Source organism: Ascaphus truei, chromosome 1, assembly GCF_040206685.1.
Source record: "Ascaphus truei isolate aAscTru1 chromosome 1, aAscTru1.hap1, whole genome shotgun sequence".
Classification (NCBI taxonomy): domain Eukaryota; kingdom Metazoa; phylum Chordata; class Amphibia; order Anura; family Ascaphidae; genus Ascaphus; species Ascaphus truei.
The window spans coordinates 234,198,631-234,218,492 of NC_134483.1; positions in this window are offsets into that span (position 1 = coordinate 234,198,631).

Sequence of the window (19,862 nt, forward strand, 5' to 3'; positions counted from 1 at the left end):
CATGCACACACACACTCTCCCATGCATGCACACACACACACTCTCCCATGCATGCACACACACACTCTCCCATGCATGCACACACACACTCTCCCATGCATGCACACACACACTCTCCCATGCACACACACACACACACACACACACACACACACACACACACACACACACACACACACACACACACACACACACACACACACACACACACACACACACACACACACACACACACTCCCATGCATGCATGCACACACACATGCACACACACACTCTCCCATGCATGCAAACACACGCACGCACACACACACACACACACACACGCGCACACACACACACTCTCTCCCATGCATGCACACACACTCTCTCCCATGCATGCACACACACTCTCCCATACACGCACACACACACACACACACACACACAAACACACGACAGGGGGAAGAAGCGGAAAGGCCGCGCGACCGAGCACCACCACCACTGCCCCGCTCGCCCCCCCGCGACCATCTCCCGCCCTGCACGGACAGCCACGGGACAGTGGGGAAGCGGAGACAAAGTAGGTAATGGGGGAACACCCCCGCTACCATATCCAGCCCCGCGCGAGGATCGGGGGAAGCTGGAAGTGGCGCGGGAAGCCAGGGTAAGCGGGGAACACCCCCACTAACATCACCCAGCCCCCAAGGGTATCGCGGGAAGCCGGAGTAAGCGGGGAACACCCCCACTACCATCACCCGCCCTCCAAGGTTATCGCAGGAAGCCGGGGTAAGCGGGGAACACCCCCACTACAATCACCCGCCCCCCAAGGGTATCGTGGGAAGCCAGGGTAAGCAGGGAACACCCCCACTACCATCACCTGCCCCCCAAGGGTATTGTGGGGAACACCCCCACTACCATCACCAGCCCCGCGCGTGTATCGCGGGAAGCCGGGGAAAGCGGGGTACACCCCCACTACCATCACCCGGGGATCGGGGAAGCGGGAAGTGGCGCGGGAAGCCGGGGGGGAGAAGGGGGGGAAACCTATGCCCTGCGCGGGAAGCCAGGGTAAGCGAGGGCCGGGGAGAGAAGGGGGAACACCCATGCTACCATATCGCGTGGGTATCGGGGGGGGGAGTAAGGGGGAACTGCAGCAGGCAGGGAAGGAGCAGAGGGGATGGAGGATTGGAGAGTACTTACTCTCGTACTCTCCAACAGATCTCCGGCCAGAAAAAATGGCCGTTCGTTGGGGACGGGCTCATATAGAGCCTGGCCGCGTGCCCACAAAGCCTGGGAGCGTGCACCAATCAGCAGACAGGTAGGGGTTTTTTTTTTTTTTGTTTCAGGCAGCGCGATCAGGGAAATTTGAGCGCGAGCAGGGAAATTTAAAAAAACAAACATGTGTGCTGCTTGGGCCAATATTTACTCGCCCGGAGGTTAAATCCACACGCCCCTGGCGTGTAAATGTATAGGATTGTCGAACACTGTCTAAATATATATATATATATATATATATATATATATATATGTGTGTATGAGTGTGTGTGTGTGTGTGTGTGTGTGTGTGTGTGTGTGTGTGTGTGTGTGTGTGTGTGTGTGTGTGTGTGTGTGTGTGTGTGTGTGTGTGTGTGTGTGTGTGTGTGTGTGTGTGTGTGTGTGTGTGTGTGTGTGTGTGTGTGTGTGTGTGTGTGGGTGTGTGTGTGTGTGTGTGTGTACAGTACACACAGACTGCAGTATATTTATTTACACACCCACTCACAATACAGTTATGTGAGGGGGCAAAAGCAGGAAACATTTCAGTGAGAATTTTTACTCAACCTGATAATATTTCATGCACAGTACAGTATCTATCAGATACAGTGAACTAGTACGCACAGTTGCAAAACAAGCGTGAAGTAGAATATTTATAAAAAGTGTATAAAATCGTAGAAAAGTAATAAAAGGGGCAGTAATACTGTATATTGTTTTTTGACATCTCACTCCATCATCCTCATCATCTGATGGATGTGTGCTGGGGATGATGGGTGCACGCTATCCATTCTGAAAAAAAAAATATGCTTAAACTACTATATACAGGCTATTTGTGTCATAGTCGTGTCAATATAACATATTTTATATTATATTTACCTTCGTTAAAATTCTTGCCAACCTTGCCAACCTTGCCAACCTTGCCAACCATACCAACCCTGATGATGCGGACAATATTCAGCAGGATCATATTTGGAAAGGTATCCATATTGAGCATTAGCGGTAAAATCAAGGTTTGACTGCTGTAGATAGTAGTCAAGTAGGACCAAGTTACCAGATGGACCTGTCAAGTTATAATCAGGTTGGAGATGCTGTTCATGATGATTTTAAGATGGTGTCTGATTGCGAGATTGGGAAATATGATTCAATCTGTTGGTTCCGTTTCTTCTACTTCTGCAGTTGCCATAATCAAACATATTCGTAAAGGATGGTTCCAATACCCCAAAAACTCCTGTGACACCCAGATTAGGGGGATGCGAATTAAGCAATCATTAATTGGCAAAGTAAAGCTTACTGAATTTTTCCATTTACTAGAGTCAATTGAATCCCCGAAGTATTCATAATTGCCAAGGAAATAGCCATATTTTTCTGATACTATGGCTTTCTTATCTGCTGCATCATTAATTGCTGAATTAATTCCCTAAAGCAATTGACACTGCACTCTTTCTCAGCTCACGAAAAACTCAGGAGTGACTGACCACAAAGTCTAACTATAAGTTGAAGACAATGAACTTTTACGTTTTGCAACAAAATATTAAAACAACCAAATTTTGATAAGGTCTTGAATGGTCAAGGCCATTAAACAATGAAGAATTGTAATTAATTGCAGTTTATTACTGGATCAGTCTTGCACTTGCTTGAAACTTACAGCTCTCTACATATACTAACTAACTTAACACATTCACTGTGCCATCTGGCAGATAGGCAATGAATTTCAAACAAACAAATCAGAAATCTGTCTGGCATATCCTTTTTAATTCAGGCGTGAATAGCAACACGAAGGGCAACATGAAGCGCTTCTTACAATTGTCTCAAACTAAACGCGATGTATCTCCAAAACAAAACGATTGAGATCCGGACTTTAGTTAAGGAAAACTGAACATACAGACAGGCTATATCTGTATACTCCCCACAGTCAATCTTATGTTTATTAAAACAAGTATAAAATGTTAAGTACTGTATAAGGTCTGCAATGTACAGTAGCACGTTAAACAGAAATATAAGTGAAATTCCAATCTGGAGCGGACCTATGAAGTAATTGGTCCCTATAAGACTCGTATTTGTATGTATACTAGTGATTGCTGTATATGAGAAACTAAGAGAAACAGCCCGTTAGGTCGGCTTACATGACTGATAAAAAAATGTACAGATGCAACCTCTGGTTCAGGACAATCCTCCTTGTGCTTCCCATGTTTGAACCCAAGATGTGTCATGCTCGTGCTTGCAGTGCAAGTAGGGAGACAATTGTCCATCGGATTAACACAGCGTGGGTCCCTGCGTTTTAATGGGACTAGCACTGTGTGAATCCTACTGCGCCTACCAGGCGATCATGGGGCTTTTATTTTAAAAATATATCATTGTAGCAGGATTCTCTAGAGCTGAATCTCATTAATTTCAGGTCCGGGGACCCCCTGCTTCCCGAGTTACAGGCCCTGGTATGGGGTGCCAGTATCCCTTCCATGTTTAAATTCTCTCACGTCATGGCCAACATGATCTGGAGATTTAAACAATGCAGAGGTATACTGGCACCCCATACCAGGGCCTGTAACTTGGGAAGCAAGGGGTCTCCGGACCTGAAATTAATGCGGTTCAGCTCCGGCAACCCTCTGCTACAATACTGTGTTATCAAATAAAGTAAAAGCAGTTTCATTACCTTACCAGAGTGGGTGGTTAGGCCTACCGGGAAGGTTGTTGGAGGTTTAACCCCTTCAGTACCTTAGCGTTAGTAACCATCCTCGTAGAATGCCATCCTCGGCTCGGGAAGTAGACGGTAGGATTAACGCTATGGGTATCCCATTCAGAAGCAGGGACCCCTGCTGCATTAATCCTTCTGAGAAATTCCCTCTACGCTGGGCCATGAGAGTGCTTGGCCACAAGGGGCACTGTCCACCTGCTCCAAGTGCCGCAAAGCAGGAACATCTATCGTGCCACATCTGTAAATTTGTGAATTTTTCCAACAAAAATTGCAAATTTATCATGCATGGCAATAACTATCCCTTGAGGTTGGAGGAAAGGAGACTTCACCAGCAACAAAGGAAAGGGTTCTTTACAGTAAGGGCAGTTAAAATGTGGAATTCATTACCCATGGAGACTGTGATGGCAGATACAATAGATTTGTTAAAAAAAAGGTTGGACATCTTTTTAGATAGGAAAGGTAAGCAGGGTTATACAAAATACACTGGCGACACACTTTATTCGAGCTCGGCTAGTCCCACGAATTCGGGTATACCCGGGTGTATTGAGGTTTGTGACTGTTTTCTGTCCGAGTGCATTGGGTTATTTTCCAGGCAGGGATTGAAGCATTTTATTCCCGCTGGCTGCAATACTGCACAGTATATATATATATATACTGCATTACAATTCATGAATTTATGCCATCTGGTAGACACGCGAAGCATTGCAGCCTATTAAATCCTAATCATTATCATTTAACAGATCAGCCGCCCGTCAGCCAGGCATGAACCCAGGCTGGGAAGGCAAACGCAACGGGGCTTGTCAGAGGTGAGGAGCGGCGCATTCCAGGTATCTGCCAGGTACATACTGGGTATTTGCTCGAATAAAGTGTGTCGGTGCAGTAAGTATACATGGGAAGGATGTTGATCCAGGGATTAATCCGATTGACAATTCTTGGAGTCAGGAAGGAATTTAGTTTTACCCTTATAAGATATCATTGGGGGACTATTGGACGCTGGGTTTTTTTGTTTGCCTACAGCACATCTTTTTTCAACCTCCTCTACTATGTAACTATGTAACTATGTAACTATGTAACTATGTTTTCTACAAAGATTTACCAATACCTACTGTAAATAAATGTAAAAAATAAAAAATGTTCAGCAAAAGTTGCTTAATTTGTAATATAGAGCACCTACATCATTATGTGAAAAGTTGTTGCTTCTATCAAGTAAGCACTAAGCCAAGTTAAACCGAACTAAGCAAATATTCTGATTTTAATATTGCATGCTTAATACAACAACAACATTTGTAAACTATAATCAGTGCATTTTATTTTAATGGCTATTCCTTAAAGCCTTTGTTATTCTGAAGTCATAATAGGATGATATTAAGAAGAACACGCTTCTAACCCCTTTGCAACTAGAAAATATGAATAAATAAGGAATTATTTAAGTATGATATTTTTAATTAAGATTTGTTTAGAGGGCCTAATCTTAGGCTAATTTTATAGTATCTTCACTTAAATATTTATTAGTAATGGGTAAAGTGTGCGTGCGTGCGTGCGTGCGTGCGTGCATGCGTGCGTGCGTGTGTGTGTGTGTGTGTGTTTGTGTGTGTGTAGGGGGGATAAGAATTTACCAGAACCTTACAAGCCCAAACAAAATAAAAACTAAATCTCCTAACATTTTTAAAACCAATCCCAAAATTTTTTTTAAAACCAGAACACCAGACCAAGTGCCCATCTCACCATATATTTAGTAAAACTTTAAAGCACACATGAATCAAAAACCGGTACCAGTTAATGCACCCATTCTGGAGTTAACTCCCATTCAAGTCAATTGGTGCTAATGCCGGAACGGGTGCGATAACAACTTGACATGGGGGGTCATGCAGTTAGCGGCGGAAAATTGCATTCGCCAGGGGTTTGAATTCGCCATGTTTTTGGCGTGTTGCCCTCGCTGTATGCAGGAAGGGCCGAATCCCTGGCGAATCACAGCGAGAGCAACATTACCAAACATGGCGAGTAACCAGTGGCGAGACAGTCTGCCTGGAGAGAAGCTGCCGGGAAGCTGTCCCCTGTCGAGATGTGTCTGCAGCAGAGAGAGATCCACCGCTCTCTCAGCGCAAACATCGGCAACATTAAAAAATCTTTTAAATACAATTTTATTCATAGTGTACATGTGCAGGGGGTCTCCGAAGCTGAACCGCATTGATTTCAGGTCCGGTGACCCCCTGCTTCCAGAGATACAGGCCCCGCTATGAGGTGCCGGTATCACTCTGCATTTAAATGTCCCGATCATGTGACCGCGGAATGTAAACAAAGCAGAGGGATACCAGCACCCCATAAAGGGGCCTGTATCTCGGGAAGCAGGGGGTCCCCGGACCTAAAACCAAAGCGGTTCAGCTCCGGAGACCCTCTGCACATCTACACTATGAATAAAACACCCATATCAATAAACAATCATTCCTTACCTTTGCGGCTATCTGCTATGGTAACGAAGTAGAATGAATGTATTTTTAATAATAGTGTACAGTGAGCAGGGGGTCCCCTGAGCTGAACCGCATTGATTTGTGGATCAGGGACCCCCTGCTTCCCGAGTTACAGGCCCCGGTATGAGTCATCGGGTGCCAGTGTCGCCGCCATCTTTATAGAGTCCCATACGCGACGTGCACGATATAAAGATGGCGGCGACACTGGCACTGATGCCCCAAACTGGGGCCTGTAACTCGAGAAGAAGAGGGTCCTGAGCCAGAAATCAATGCGGTTCAGCTCAGGAGACCCCCTGCTCCCGCACAATATTATTAAAATACATTAATGCTGCTTTATTACCATAGCGGATATCCGCTAAGGCAATGAAGGGGTTAAGGCATAATAGCATGTTTATTGGGGACAATTGCCCCCAATAAACATTGCAATAAACAACATACACCCCCTGTGCCCCCAACAACCCCTATACCCCCAGTGCATATATTAAATTTTTGGGATGCACAGCAAAGATACTATAGGCCGGCGGTGGCCCTCGGGTGTTCCACGCAGGCCTGCAGTACCAATTCTGTGCCCCCCCCAAAAAATTAAACAACACATAAATACTTTTCAATAAATATACCCACCCCTAACACATACAGTATAGTAATGTGCAAAATTACTATTATCCACATATGGATAATAGATTATTTGCCCATTATGAAACACATAAAACATGCATAAATAAAAACATGAAATCTTAATCTGAAAATCACCACATTGCATCTTACAATTAAACCAGCAGCTAGACAAATGTATATCAAATGTCACACAATTGCATTGAGTGTGTACATGATGCAATTAATCTGTGCATCATGTAACACTATGCAAAATCAATTTAACAATAAAATACACTATGAACAACATACAATGCCAGCCACAAAATCAAATAGAAACTAAGCAAGTAAACATAAATATATTTACCATCAATCAATTTCCTAAATCAATTACAATACAATCAAAATCAATTATACAATTCACTATTCAATTCCTAAATACAAACCAATAAGAAAATAATTCTACTTCAAAGTAACCACCATCATAAAAATCTAACTACCAGAAATAAGCCATTATTCAAAAGCAAGACCCTGAAATATACTCCTGCAAAGAACAATAAAAATGACATTTAACTAAATACAAATTATATTACACACACAACAATGTATAAATAAAGCAGCTAAATACATTTGTAATACATGAAAAAAACATCAACATTAGCAAATCAATCATTTATTATCCCTGTATGTCTATCCATAAATATAAACATAACATACAGGGGCAATAAAAGAGCATACAAAACAATGCATTTCCATCAAAAAAATTACATAGAATACACCCATTCAGTGTGTTCTAAAGAAAGAAGAATACAGAATACAGATGAAGCCCCCCTTTGACGAAATGGATTACAAATAGAAGACAGAAGACACACGTGGATTGTAAGGGTTTATTATTTTATGGTTACCTTTGGATTGGTTCGAGAGCTTCCGGTTCCCCTGGATTTCGGTGAGTGGGCATCTAATGGTAAGTAAACAAAAGAAAAGTTTATTATTTTAACTTTTACAGGTTTGTTTTATTTTTTATTCATGTGTTGTTCTTTTTTTTCTTTCATTTAATGCCCCTGAATTGATCTATGTCCCTATGGATATACATACATTCAGGGACACTGAATGGGTGTATTCTATGTGATTTTTTTGATGGAAATGCATTGTTTTGTATGCTCTTTTATTGCTCCTGTATGTTATGTTTATATATATATATATATATATGGTTAGACATACAGGGATAATAAATGATTGATTTGCTAATGTTGATATTTTTTTCATGTATTTCAAATGTATTTAGTTGCTTTATTTCTACATTGTTGTGTGTATAAATTAAATTGTTGTGTGTGTAATTTAATATAAATGTCATTTTTATTGTTCTTTGCAGGAGTATATTTCAGGATCTTGCTTTTGAATAATGGCTTATTTCTGGTAGTTAGATTTGTATGATGGTGGTTACTTTAAAGTAGAATTATTTTATCATTGGTTTGTATTTAGGAATTGAATAGTGAATTGTATAATTGATTTTGATTGTATTGTAATTGATTTAGGAAATTGATTGATTGATGGTAAATATATTTCTATTTTCTTGCTTAGTTTCTATTTGATTTTGTGGTGGAGGTGGAGGGTTGGTCAGCGCACGGGATCCCGTGCGCTGACCAACCCTCCACCTCCACTGCAACTACAAGAAGATTCCGGGCTTTATCTTCTCTACTGGTCCAGCTGCAGAAAACAACAAGGGCAAGTATACACTACCCTTTCTTTGGTTACACACTACCACACAGGCAACATCACAAGCCTATACAAATAGGGAGCGCCCCAACCTCTTTTCTTTTTGTCACACTATTTGATTTTGTGGCTGGCATTGTATGTTGTTCGTAGTGTATTTTATTTTTAAATTGATTTTGCATAGTGTTACATGATGCACAGATTAATTGCATCATGTACATACTCAATGAAATTGTGTGACATTTGATATACATTTATCTAGCTGCTGGTTTAATTGTAAGATGCAATGTGGTGATTTTCAGATTAAGATGTCATGTTTTTATTTATGCATGTTTTATGTGTTTCATAATGGGCAAATAATCTATTATACATATGTGGATAATAGTTATTTTGCACATTACTGTACTGTATGTGTGTGTGTGTGGGGGGGGTATTTATGTATTTAAATGGATAGGACAGGTTTATTGTTTTTACATACAGGGTTGGTTCCTTTTGGACTGCTGGGACCTCTGGAGACCACCTGAGGTCTCCTCGGGCTTCTCACGGGTAAACGGCTGGCGTGTCCATGGGGGACACCTGCGGGGAAAACCGGTGGCCCCATCTGTGGGGGACCCATAGGGACCACCCGTGGGCCACCAGACCCCCATGGGAACCACCTGAGGCCCCTCAGACACCTGTGAGTCTGACCCGGGGCCACCCAGACAGCGGTGGGCCTACCCATGGAGACCCCCCTGTGGCCCATGGTGACCCACGGAGACCACCTGGTGGACCACAGCGCCTTGCGGGGACCACCCTTAGGCCTCCAGACCCTGTTTGAAACCTGGTGCTGGGTTACTGTGAGGTCTACGGACACCCATCAGGCCCACCGGGGACTCCCATGGCCTGGGGTATTAACCCTGTATGTAAAATAATAAATCATGTATTTATGGGGGGGCACAGGGGGTGGGTTATGTATTTAATAAATATAATGATGTTTTTTGTGGGGCTGTATATTTTTTTTATTGTGGGTACTGGGGGTGGGGGAAGGGGGTATTGGCCCCAAGGGTATGTGGGTTGGCCTCCCACCTGGGTAGTGGCTGAGGGTGGTTAGGCCTCATGGGGTGGGTAGTGGGGGAGGGTATTTAGACCTCCCGAGTGGTGGGTGAGGGTGGGTTAACCCCTTAATGACTGTAGCGGTTAATAACCGCTATGGTGATTAAGGGGTTTGGGGACATTACATTGGCTGTTTTTATTCTTGTTTATGGTTTGCAGCATCGGAGGGGGCATGGACAGTGATGAAGATGAGGATGGCCTTCATCGTGGCAGCCGGACATGGGTGAGAGCTATATGTATTGAATGTATTTATTGTTCTTTATGTATTTTAAATGGGCAAATGCACTATTATCCATTTGTGGATGAATATATATATATATATATATATATATATATATATATATTTATTTATTTATTGTGGGGCTGTTGTGTGTGAATTTTTTTTATTGTGGGTAGTGGGGGTGGGTGAAGGGGGTATTAGCCCCAACGGTAGCTGTTAAGGGCTTGCGGGTGGGTAGCGGGACAGCTTAACCCCTTCATGACCGTAGCGGTATTAACCGCTAAGGTGATGAAGGGGTTAAGTCCACCCGCAACCCCCTCACAAGCCCTAAACAGCCACCAAGGGCCAAATACCCCCTTCACCCCCCTCCCGCTACCCACAATAAACCTGGCACGGCTGGTTAACCCCTTCATTGCCTTAGCGGTTAGCCGCTAAGGTAATGAAGTGGGCTTTAAATGCATTTTTCATGCCTCGGATGTGTGCCGGGGGGCTCCGGTGCTGGTATTAATGGTATCAGCTCCGGAGACCACCGGCATCAATCCCAGGCAGGAAAAAGGCAAAGCTACTTGCCACTACTAGAATTGAGCTGATTTGAAAACATGGCTAGTTGCGGCACAAAGTGCCTTTTCGCCGCGCCGATGGCGGAAAAAAATGAACCGCCCAAAAAATTGGCGTTTTTTTTGCTTTTCGACAAGTTTTCAGGGCTTACTGAATCGTGGTATGCATTTTTGGCGCAAAACGGGCGAAAAATTACTTTGCACCGCTTACTGCATGAGGCCCCATGGTTCCCTAAATATCTCTGGAACCAGGTGCTACCTGCTTGTAAATATAATGCTGTACTGCTCTGGGGAACCCGCAACTCTCTGGTTTCAATTATATAAAAAAAAATCTATATTTAATAAAATAAATTTAAATTAAAAAACAGGAGCCAGGGTTAAGGCACTGGCCTGTGAAGTCTTAAGATCCTGGTTCAAAGTGCTTGTAACTACATTTGCCTTGGCCCATGGGCAAATCACTTATGTTATTGCATAGCAGTCAGTTTGCTAACAATCATTAAAGTTCTTCACACCTTTGGTAATTGAAGTGACAGCTGGAGCACAAAGTTCAGCCTCTCACAGATGTTGATATAGAATTTACATAAGCTTCTACCAAGGAATTAAAATGGAACACGGTACAGTTGTATGATAGAAGAAATGCTGCGTACCAAATGTGTGATGTGAACACTTACTGTATATTAGTGATAATCTATGAAATTTTATTTTGGTGAATTCACAAAGAAAATGTGCATAAAGGTGGTGCAAACAGCGCCTACAGTCTAACTACTGTAGTGCAATAGTGTTTTGGTATAAAGCAATACAAAAACGTAATGTTAATAAAGGGGATAGTGTAGAGGTCATAAATCCTTCCCTTAAAGGAAATTTGTGTTATTATTGTTTCTACCTGAACTAATCATGTGTATTGTCCCATATTGGCTACTCTATTTATGAATGTATGTTTTTCTTTTTAGTTTCTCATTCTAGTCATTCCATGATAATTCATTAGATTATTTAAGGTTATACCATGTGTCGTTTTTTTAATTAAAGTGTTTGATATTATGTTAAATTATGTAATTATTTGAATCATCAGTTCATCATCATCAGAGCGTCATTGCAATCCCTGGCCATACTTGTGGAACATCACTGCATCTTTTCCTGATGGTCATGTAATTGCATGCTTAACCACTGACTGCTAACAATACACCAGATCAAAGCAAATTGATCCTGATACTGTGGATCTAACCACCGCCTGTTGCTATTATGTCTGATCAGGAGCCGAAGCGCATGGGTTTGTCTACCACTCCTTTAGAGGCTATCTTCATGGTCTTTATATATGATATGCTTGATTGTATCTATCTTTTTGTATGTGCAATACTTACCCGTTTTTTTATTCTGAATACATTCTTTTAATACTACACTATGAGTTATGCACTTCTCTTTTTTGTACAGTTGTAAAAAGGATTATTGAATGTTATGGAAACTCTGTGATTCTATGCATTATTATGCAATATTCTGTTATCAGTAGGTAAAATAAAGCTTGCTACATCTGTATATTACAAAACTGTTTGTGGTTAACAATGATGATAAGTAATGTATTTTAAAGGTGTCAAAACCTAAGAACATTGTAGTATACATCTGTATATAGTAGACTAGTAAATACTACATTGATATTAATGTATTTGTTTCCAAACAAAAAAATAGACCACGGTATCAATAGTATTTATCAAAGTCTCCAGGCTTTAAACTGTCGACAAAACTAGTTCAAACCACAGCACCACATTATGCCAAGAAAAATAGTACAGTACTAGTTTATTTTTTCTTTGCTTAGTCAGGATATGTTTTTTACACTAGTTTTCCACAGTTCTGCTTTGAGAATTTGGGCCCCTATTAAAGTCTGAAAATAAAGCTTCATCTTCACAGAAAAATGTCAGACCTCTTGAACCTTGTAACATTTCTGTACAGTCGGACATTGTAATGGATATAAACAAAATTGTGACTCTTAGTCTGATGCTAACCTAGCAATAACAATTTATCTACTTAGTGATCCAGATATACTTACCCCGTGGTTTCCCTGCCTCTTTCCCTGGTCACAACAATACGATATCTACAAAGAAAAGTGACGCATGCGCAGTAAAACCTGATAGAGAATACACGCATCAGGGATATCACGATAACGTATAACACTCTCTTATCATTATACTAGATTAGAGAGAGCCACCATACATTCAGGGTCTACATCCCTATTTGTCCGCTTGTATCTCCTATTTGTCCGCTTGTAACATTAAACTATATGCTAACTATACTAGATTAGAGAGAGTCACCAGACACTCAGGATCTACATCCAACCTGTCCGCCTATTTCTCCTAACCAGAACTTGCTAACATCCAACACGTGCAGCCTGATACAGGACATAAAATCCCTACTAAAACAATAGAACCTACACATACACATGTGAGATAGGCAGCTCAAAATACAGCATTGGACCATCTTTTACACTGGTACTTATCGCTATAAACAACTTGGTACGTACATTCCAAGAATATGTGAATGTAATAACTGAATAACTTCAACACATAGGCATATAAACCCTTATTTGGCTATGTATTTTTAAATATACCTACTATGTTAATAAAATTGATTTTATCTATATAATTTGTTTGCTACCTCTGACCGAATTATAAAATAAAAGTCTGCAGTGCGCCAAAACCAGGGACCCTCTGTATCCGTCTTTGGATATATTTCTCCAATCTTAATTAAATTGATATGCAGAGTGCATAATTCGGGTACTTTTTTCTCTTTCATACTTTTATCTTGCACTTATGACTCCTTGCACCGCTCCTTATATAAAATATTGATCTGAATTGGCATATTTTTTTACAAATGTGTGAACCTTAAGCACTCAGACAATTAAATTTTTTTTTTGTTGTTTATTTTATAAACATGGCAAACTTTGAGTTCACGAATGAAAACAACAGTGAACTTATTTGCTCAATCCTGCTTATATTGAGAGACTTTTTTCCATAATCTTTTATAAATCCCAAATCAGAACACCAGTGAAAGTGTGCACCTTTAATTATTAACAACTTATTAACAGAGGGGGAGCAGATTTTTTGGGTGGATTTAGATCCGCAGTGGATCGGCCGGTTCTTTGGTCTGCGAATTTCAGTGGATCAATTTCAAAAAGAGCGATTCGTATGTTGCACATTTCTTTATTATTATTATTTACCTATACACACAGCGAATTCCGCAACCCATGGACCGATTTGTCCACGGTTTTTATCAAATAGCAGTTTTCGATGAATCCGCGTAGATTAAAACAGACCAGATGAGATTGCAGATTTTACAGCAAAACAATTTATTGGGGTAAAATGCGAGAAAATCCATATTAGTTCATCTCTACTTTTTAATCATAATGGCAGGTATGATTCATGTCTTTATGTCCACCATGGCAACTTAAATGTCATTAGTTATGAAAGCGCACCTTATCTTTACTATCTACTAGTGCATGCCTTTGAAGCTTGTAAGACATTGTCTTGCTAACTATTGTTGCATACAAATATTAACCACTCACACCTCTCCTCCATAGGGCTTAAACCGCACCTCAGGATACTTAAGCACCCTCCGTGTAATAATGGCCACTCGTAAAGGCAGATGAAGAGAGGGAGACCAATTTAATAGAGTACCCACTGTATAAAACGCAATGGAAACTCTATTCAATAGGTCATCCTCATCTCTGTCTTCCTCTCTCCTTATTTTTCAAATGGTGGAGAAATAAAGAACACTTGTTAATTGTGTATGATTTTATTATGACAACATTGTTATAGAATACCCTTTGCAATACATACTGTAGAATATGACATTTTTGTCAATATTCTTATATATATATATATATATATATATATATATATATATATATATATATATATATATATATATATATATATATGTGTATATATATATATATATATATATATATATATATATATATTTACAGTATTTTAGATGTAGAAAAGAGCAATCAAAATGTTAAGATAGCACCAATGTTCAATAAATAAATCACATGTATCTTCCTTCACTGAAAGGTACTAATATTTTGGTGCTTTGGAAAAGTTTGAAAGAAAAAAAAGTTGATTGTCATTATTTTAGTATGTAATTTGAGAAACCTATTTGTGATTACTGGCCTACAAGTATAAGCTTATTTAACAGGCAATGATTTAATTTGCTAAGAAAATATTACAGGTTTGAGGATTCCGAGGTTTCAGTAAAAAAAAAAAAAAAAAGAGTATTTATGAAGTGAAGCCTAGTTCAGCTTTTCCTGTAAACCAGGGGTGTGCAAACTTTTCCCCATGTGCACCCTTGTCTGCTCTCCTCTGTGGCTCGGACCCCCCTGTCCCCCATGCTCAGACCTGGCGTCAAATGATGCACGTGATGTCACATTGTCATGGTAATGTGATGTCACGTGACCCCGCGGCAACATTTGATGCCAGGTTACCATGACAACGCATCGATTGAAGATAAGGTAAGTGTGTTATAGGGGCCTAGCGCGGTCCCCCGAAATTTAATTTAAATGCCTTTTTGGAGAGCATGGGACCTCTATAACTGCCGCTCTCCCCCCCCCCCCCAGAATATCTTGCACCCCCCCAGTTTGTGCACCCCTACTGTACACCATACAATTTTTTCTGCAGCTGTACTTTTTGTTTGACAAAGATGATATTAAGGTAAATAGTATTAAGTGAAGCAAAATAAATCTTTAACAGTAATGGTCTTACAGTGGAAAATAGTTGAAAATATTGCTTTATATTGTTCTAAATGTGCAGAGATGGGACATGAAAACAAGGTAGCATAACTATAAAGGTGTATTTAGGCTATAACTATTACCAGAATGTCCTAGAAATATTAAATATTGTAGAACACATTTAAACCCATATTTATTTATAGGGTGGCATCAAGCATTAATGAACTCAAACTGAAATGTTACAATTTACAAAGGAAGTGGTCATACACTATGGGGCTCATTCAATAATGTTCTGTAGTGTTATTTTGACACTAAAACACAGAAACTCCCATTCAAGTACATGGGTCTTTCTGTGTGTTAGTGCAACGATGAGCATACTGGGGGGTGCACCCCCCAGGGGGGCACAAAATTATTCAAGGGGGGTGGGCACGGTGGTTGCAGAGACCCCGCACTCTTCCTCAAAGGCATTTAAATTAATGCCGGGGGATCATGTGAGGCCTCTGCAACTTCACATACCTTCTCTTCGGCAAAGCGTCCCCATGGCAACACAGCATCAACTGACGCAGTGGGGTCATGTGAAGTCATGTTGGCATGGCAACGTGACATCACGAGACCCTACGGCATCATTTGACGCCGGAGAGCCAGAGAGAAGGTAAGGGAGGGGTGGTGTGCGCGAGCAGGAAGGGAAGGAGGCAGGAGGGCACAGCAGGGAAAGATTGTGCACCCCTGTGTTAGTGAATATTCAGAACTATCACACTTTATTAAATAAACCCCCTACATACTTTATTTGCTTTTTATAAAACTTACATTACTAATGACTATGGGTGATTATATTCAATTCTCTATTTGTTCCCTTGATTCCCTTATGGTTCATAAGAAAACTGTGACTTTTGGTTTTGGTAATATTATGGTTTTAAAAATAAGTTCCAATGCTAAATATATGCTGATGTTTTTGGCACGTTTGCTGCTTTGCTTTGGCAACAGTATTATGATCACAGATTTATACCCAACATGCTATTTATTTAAAGAATAAGAATATACTGTAGGCCAAAATAAACCCATTTAAAGCTCAAATATTATGTTCAGAAGCACACAAATTAAAATATTTTAAGAATGTTTTTTTAAAGACAATTTCAGATATATTATTATATAATAACTGTATTCATGTTTTATGATTACAGAAGAAATTATGAATACAGACGCTACATTTTATGACAGAAAATAGAACCTCATTGCCCATGCAGGAAATGTTGCTATATGCAATGGGTATAAGTTTGCCATTTATTAAATGTCAGAAATTAATAAAAAATTATTAATGTATTTCTACTTATTATGTTTTAGTGGTATTAAACATTGTGCAGAAGGGATCTCATGAGTTCTGATAAAATTAGTTATACAGAGTTAAATAATCCACCATACAGAAGTTTGCAGAAAACTAATATACTACATTTATAGTTTCCATGTGTTACATTTCATTAAGTAACTTAAAATGATATCGCTATAATGACATTTACTTGCAATTACACATTAATATTATGTATTTAAGCATGAGAACATATAATTATACAATACATGAAAAATTATTATGGAGAGGATCTTCAAATCTGCAATTGTGGCTGATGGTGAAGCAAAATGTACATAGTGAACATGTAAGCATCGATTGAGAAATTCAGAGGAGAAGCTAAAATTGAAACAAATAACATATCCAGAGAGAAGATATTATTGTTAATATGACCATATAACATTTAAAATGTAAGACACAAAATTAATAACTTTCAACCACACATGTAGTACAATGCAGTGGAACAACAGGAGTTGTTTGGTGGATCTACCATGTCATAGCTTCCATTTTTATTTTTTGCTGTAGTGACATTGATATTCATGGTATACAGTATTATTAACTTGGTTGTGTTTCATGTACTAGGACAAAGAAATAAATAATTTTTGACATATACTGTAAGTAACAAAGAGATGGTCGATGGGAATACCACTTGCTGTAGAAAAAAGTTGGGGAACTCACCAGTGGAAAGGATTAAAAGTCTTTATTGAACTACATAAAATATAGACAAAACTCCTCCTCCCACGCGTTTCACACCCTCTTTGGCGCTTTGTCAAGGCTCCTGTACTGTACTAGCATTATGTACTGTACTAGCATTATGTAATTTCTTTGTCTTCACAGATTCAAAACAACAGTCACATCAAGAATATGTATGCAGTGACAATACATTTTAATGTTAAACTATGACATTTAATAATGTTCAAGGGTCTCTGTACACAAAACATCCAAAACATTATTGTGAAACTTCTATAATTACTAATGGCAAGTGTCATGATTATATGCTATCTCAACACTTGCTCACCGACAAAAACAATGTTAGTAAACATATGATCCAAAACTTTGTTTTAAAGTTTAGTACAATATCTTAACAAGATTTTCTATTAATTCTTCAGGAGGGTAGAAATTAATCATTGAGAAACAAAATGTTGATTGTTCTGAACCATATTTGATATTTGAAAAGTATTATAATGTATACTGTATATGTCTAACAGACCACAACTCAATGAATATTTTATAAAAGTGTATAAATCATGTCTACAGTATGTGTAAAGAGTATGTAAAAGCTTAACAATTATATTTGTTTTGATTTTCCATTGACAACAACTTCTGTCTGTGGAATCGAGTTTTAGAAATCTGTAAAGGAAAAGACATTTAATGTAACCTATTAAGAATCACTCATTTATGAAAAGCTTTAAGCTGCAGACCAACTAACATCATACGTGTACTTTTGTAGTAAATTAGTAGTGTAGTACACATTAATAATGGTAGCATTTTGTTGCGTGTGTAAAAAAATGATGTATTATCATTTACAATGCAATTGAGGTTTCTAAAGCAACCATTTATCAAGTTGTATCCCTTTCCTCTTTTTAAACAGCCTCTAGCATACCCCTTTTTGAGCCCTGCCTCTCTTTAGTAGTGCAACAATTTTAGATAGTCACTCCCTGGTCATATAATGTTCCCTTAAGAACTTTGCATCTTTACGCCTCATTTGCTACGCTGATACAGTAGCCATTTACTTAAGGCCCAAGATGATTCTTCGCTGATCGATCATAAGAGAACTGATCGATCGGCAAACTACCGAATTAGTTATTATTGTGTGGACTGTATTGATGCACATATTAAAGTTGAACACAATCAGAAATGCAATGATGCATTGCTGCTTTAAATCAGGGGTCTGAAAACTGTTTAGAGTGACAGTTTGTAACGGGTGCTCATAAAGTATGGTCTCGCTTACAGTGGCCTTGCACACCACATGTAACATTATTGGCACAGAAGAGAAGCGGGTCTCTTTGACTGTAACACTTGCGCTGCCCACGACCCCGGTATTGAGGTGGGGAAGTATAGAACCACGCACCCACATCAGTGGAAGGCAGATTGTCAACGTAGCCGGGTCTGGGTTGGAGAGATTGGGTTAGTCCTGATACTTGCCAAGATCTTGGGATGAAGAGGTCAGGATTGTCAAAGTCCCTTAAGCCATGGTCTGGGGTTGGAGAGGTCAGAATCGTGGAAGTCCGTATAGCCGTGGTCTGGGTTGGAGAGGTCCGTAGAGTCGAGGGTAAGCCGGGGTCAATATCAAGAGTGGTTCAGAAGTCAAGCCGGGTCGGTACACGTAGGATCCAAACTGCAAGAAACACAAGACAAAAGAAATGCACAACAAACGCAGGAGCTCAAGGCTAAAACCAGTTATGCTCAGCAAAGCAGGAAAGGAAGTGCAAGGTATTTGTAGAACACAGGAACCAGTAGCAAGGGAGGCGGAGCGGAGGCGCGTTCACTACAGAGACAAGGATTAGCTGCAGGAGACAAATGGGCTTGATGAGAACTTTACACACAGCTGGGGAGCGGTGCACCGTGTCACGTGTGCGTGATGCATCCAAGGGGGCGGAGCTAAGCTCAGTAGCACACTAGAAGAGCTGTGCGTGCGCACGCCCTCTGTAAGCAGAGCAGGGGTGTGCGCACATGCTGGTGCCAGAGCGGAGGTCTGTGCTGTGACAGGTAAGGAGGGAACACGTCGCAAAGGACATGGTCCCTGATTCCTTACATTACTCCCCCTTGAGGATCGGCCTCAGGATGATTCCCATAAGGCTTGTGCGGGAACCTGGCATGGAAACGCCTCAACAAGCCGGGAGCATGAATCTGATGAAGAGGTATCCAAGAACGTTCCTCCGGTCTAAAGCCTTTCCAGTGTACGAGGAATTGGACCACTCCTCTTTAGTATCTGGAATCGATAATGGATTGAATTTCGAAATCTTCTTGACCCTGTACGATGACAGGTGGAAGTTTGGGTGAGATGTCAGGATTCTGAGAACTTTGAAAAACAGGTTTTAGCAAATAAACGTGGAAGACTGCCGGAATTCTCATCGATGGAGGCATTTGCAAGCGATACGCCACGGGATTGACCTGTTTGAGAATGATGAATGGGCCCAAGAATCTCGGAGCCAGTTTCAGTGTAGGTGTCTTCAATCTTATGTTCTTAGATGAAAGCCACACTTTGTCTCCTGGCCTAAACTTGGGTGCCTTACAGCGATGGCGGTC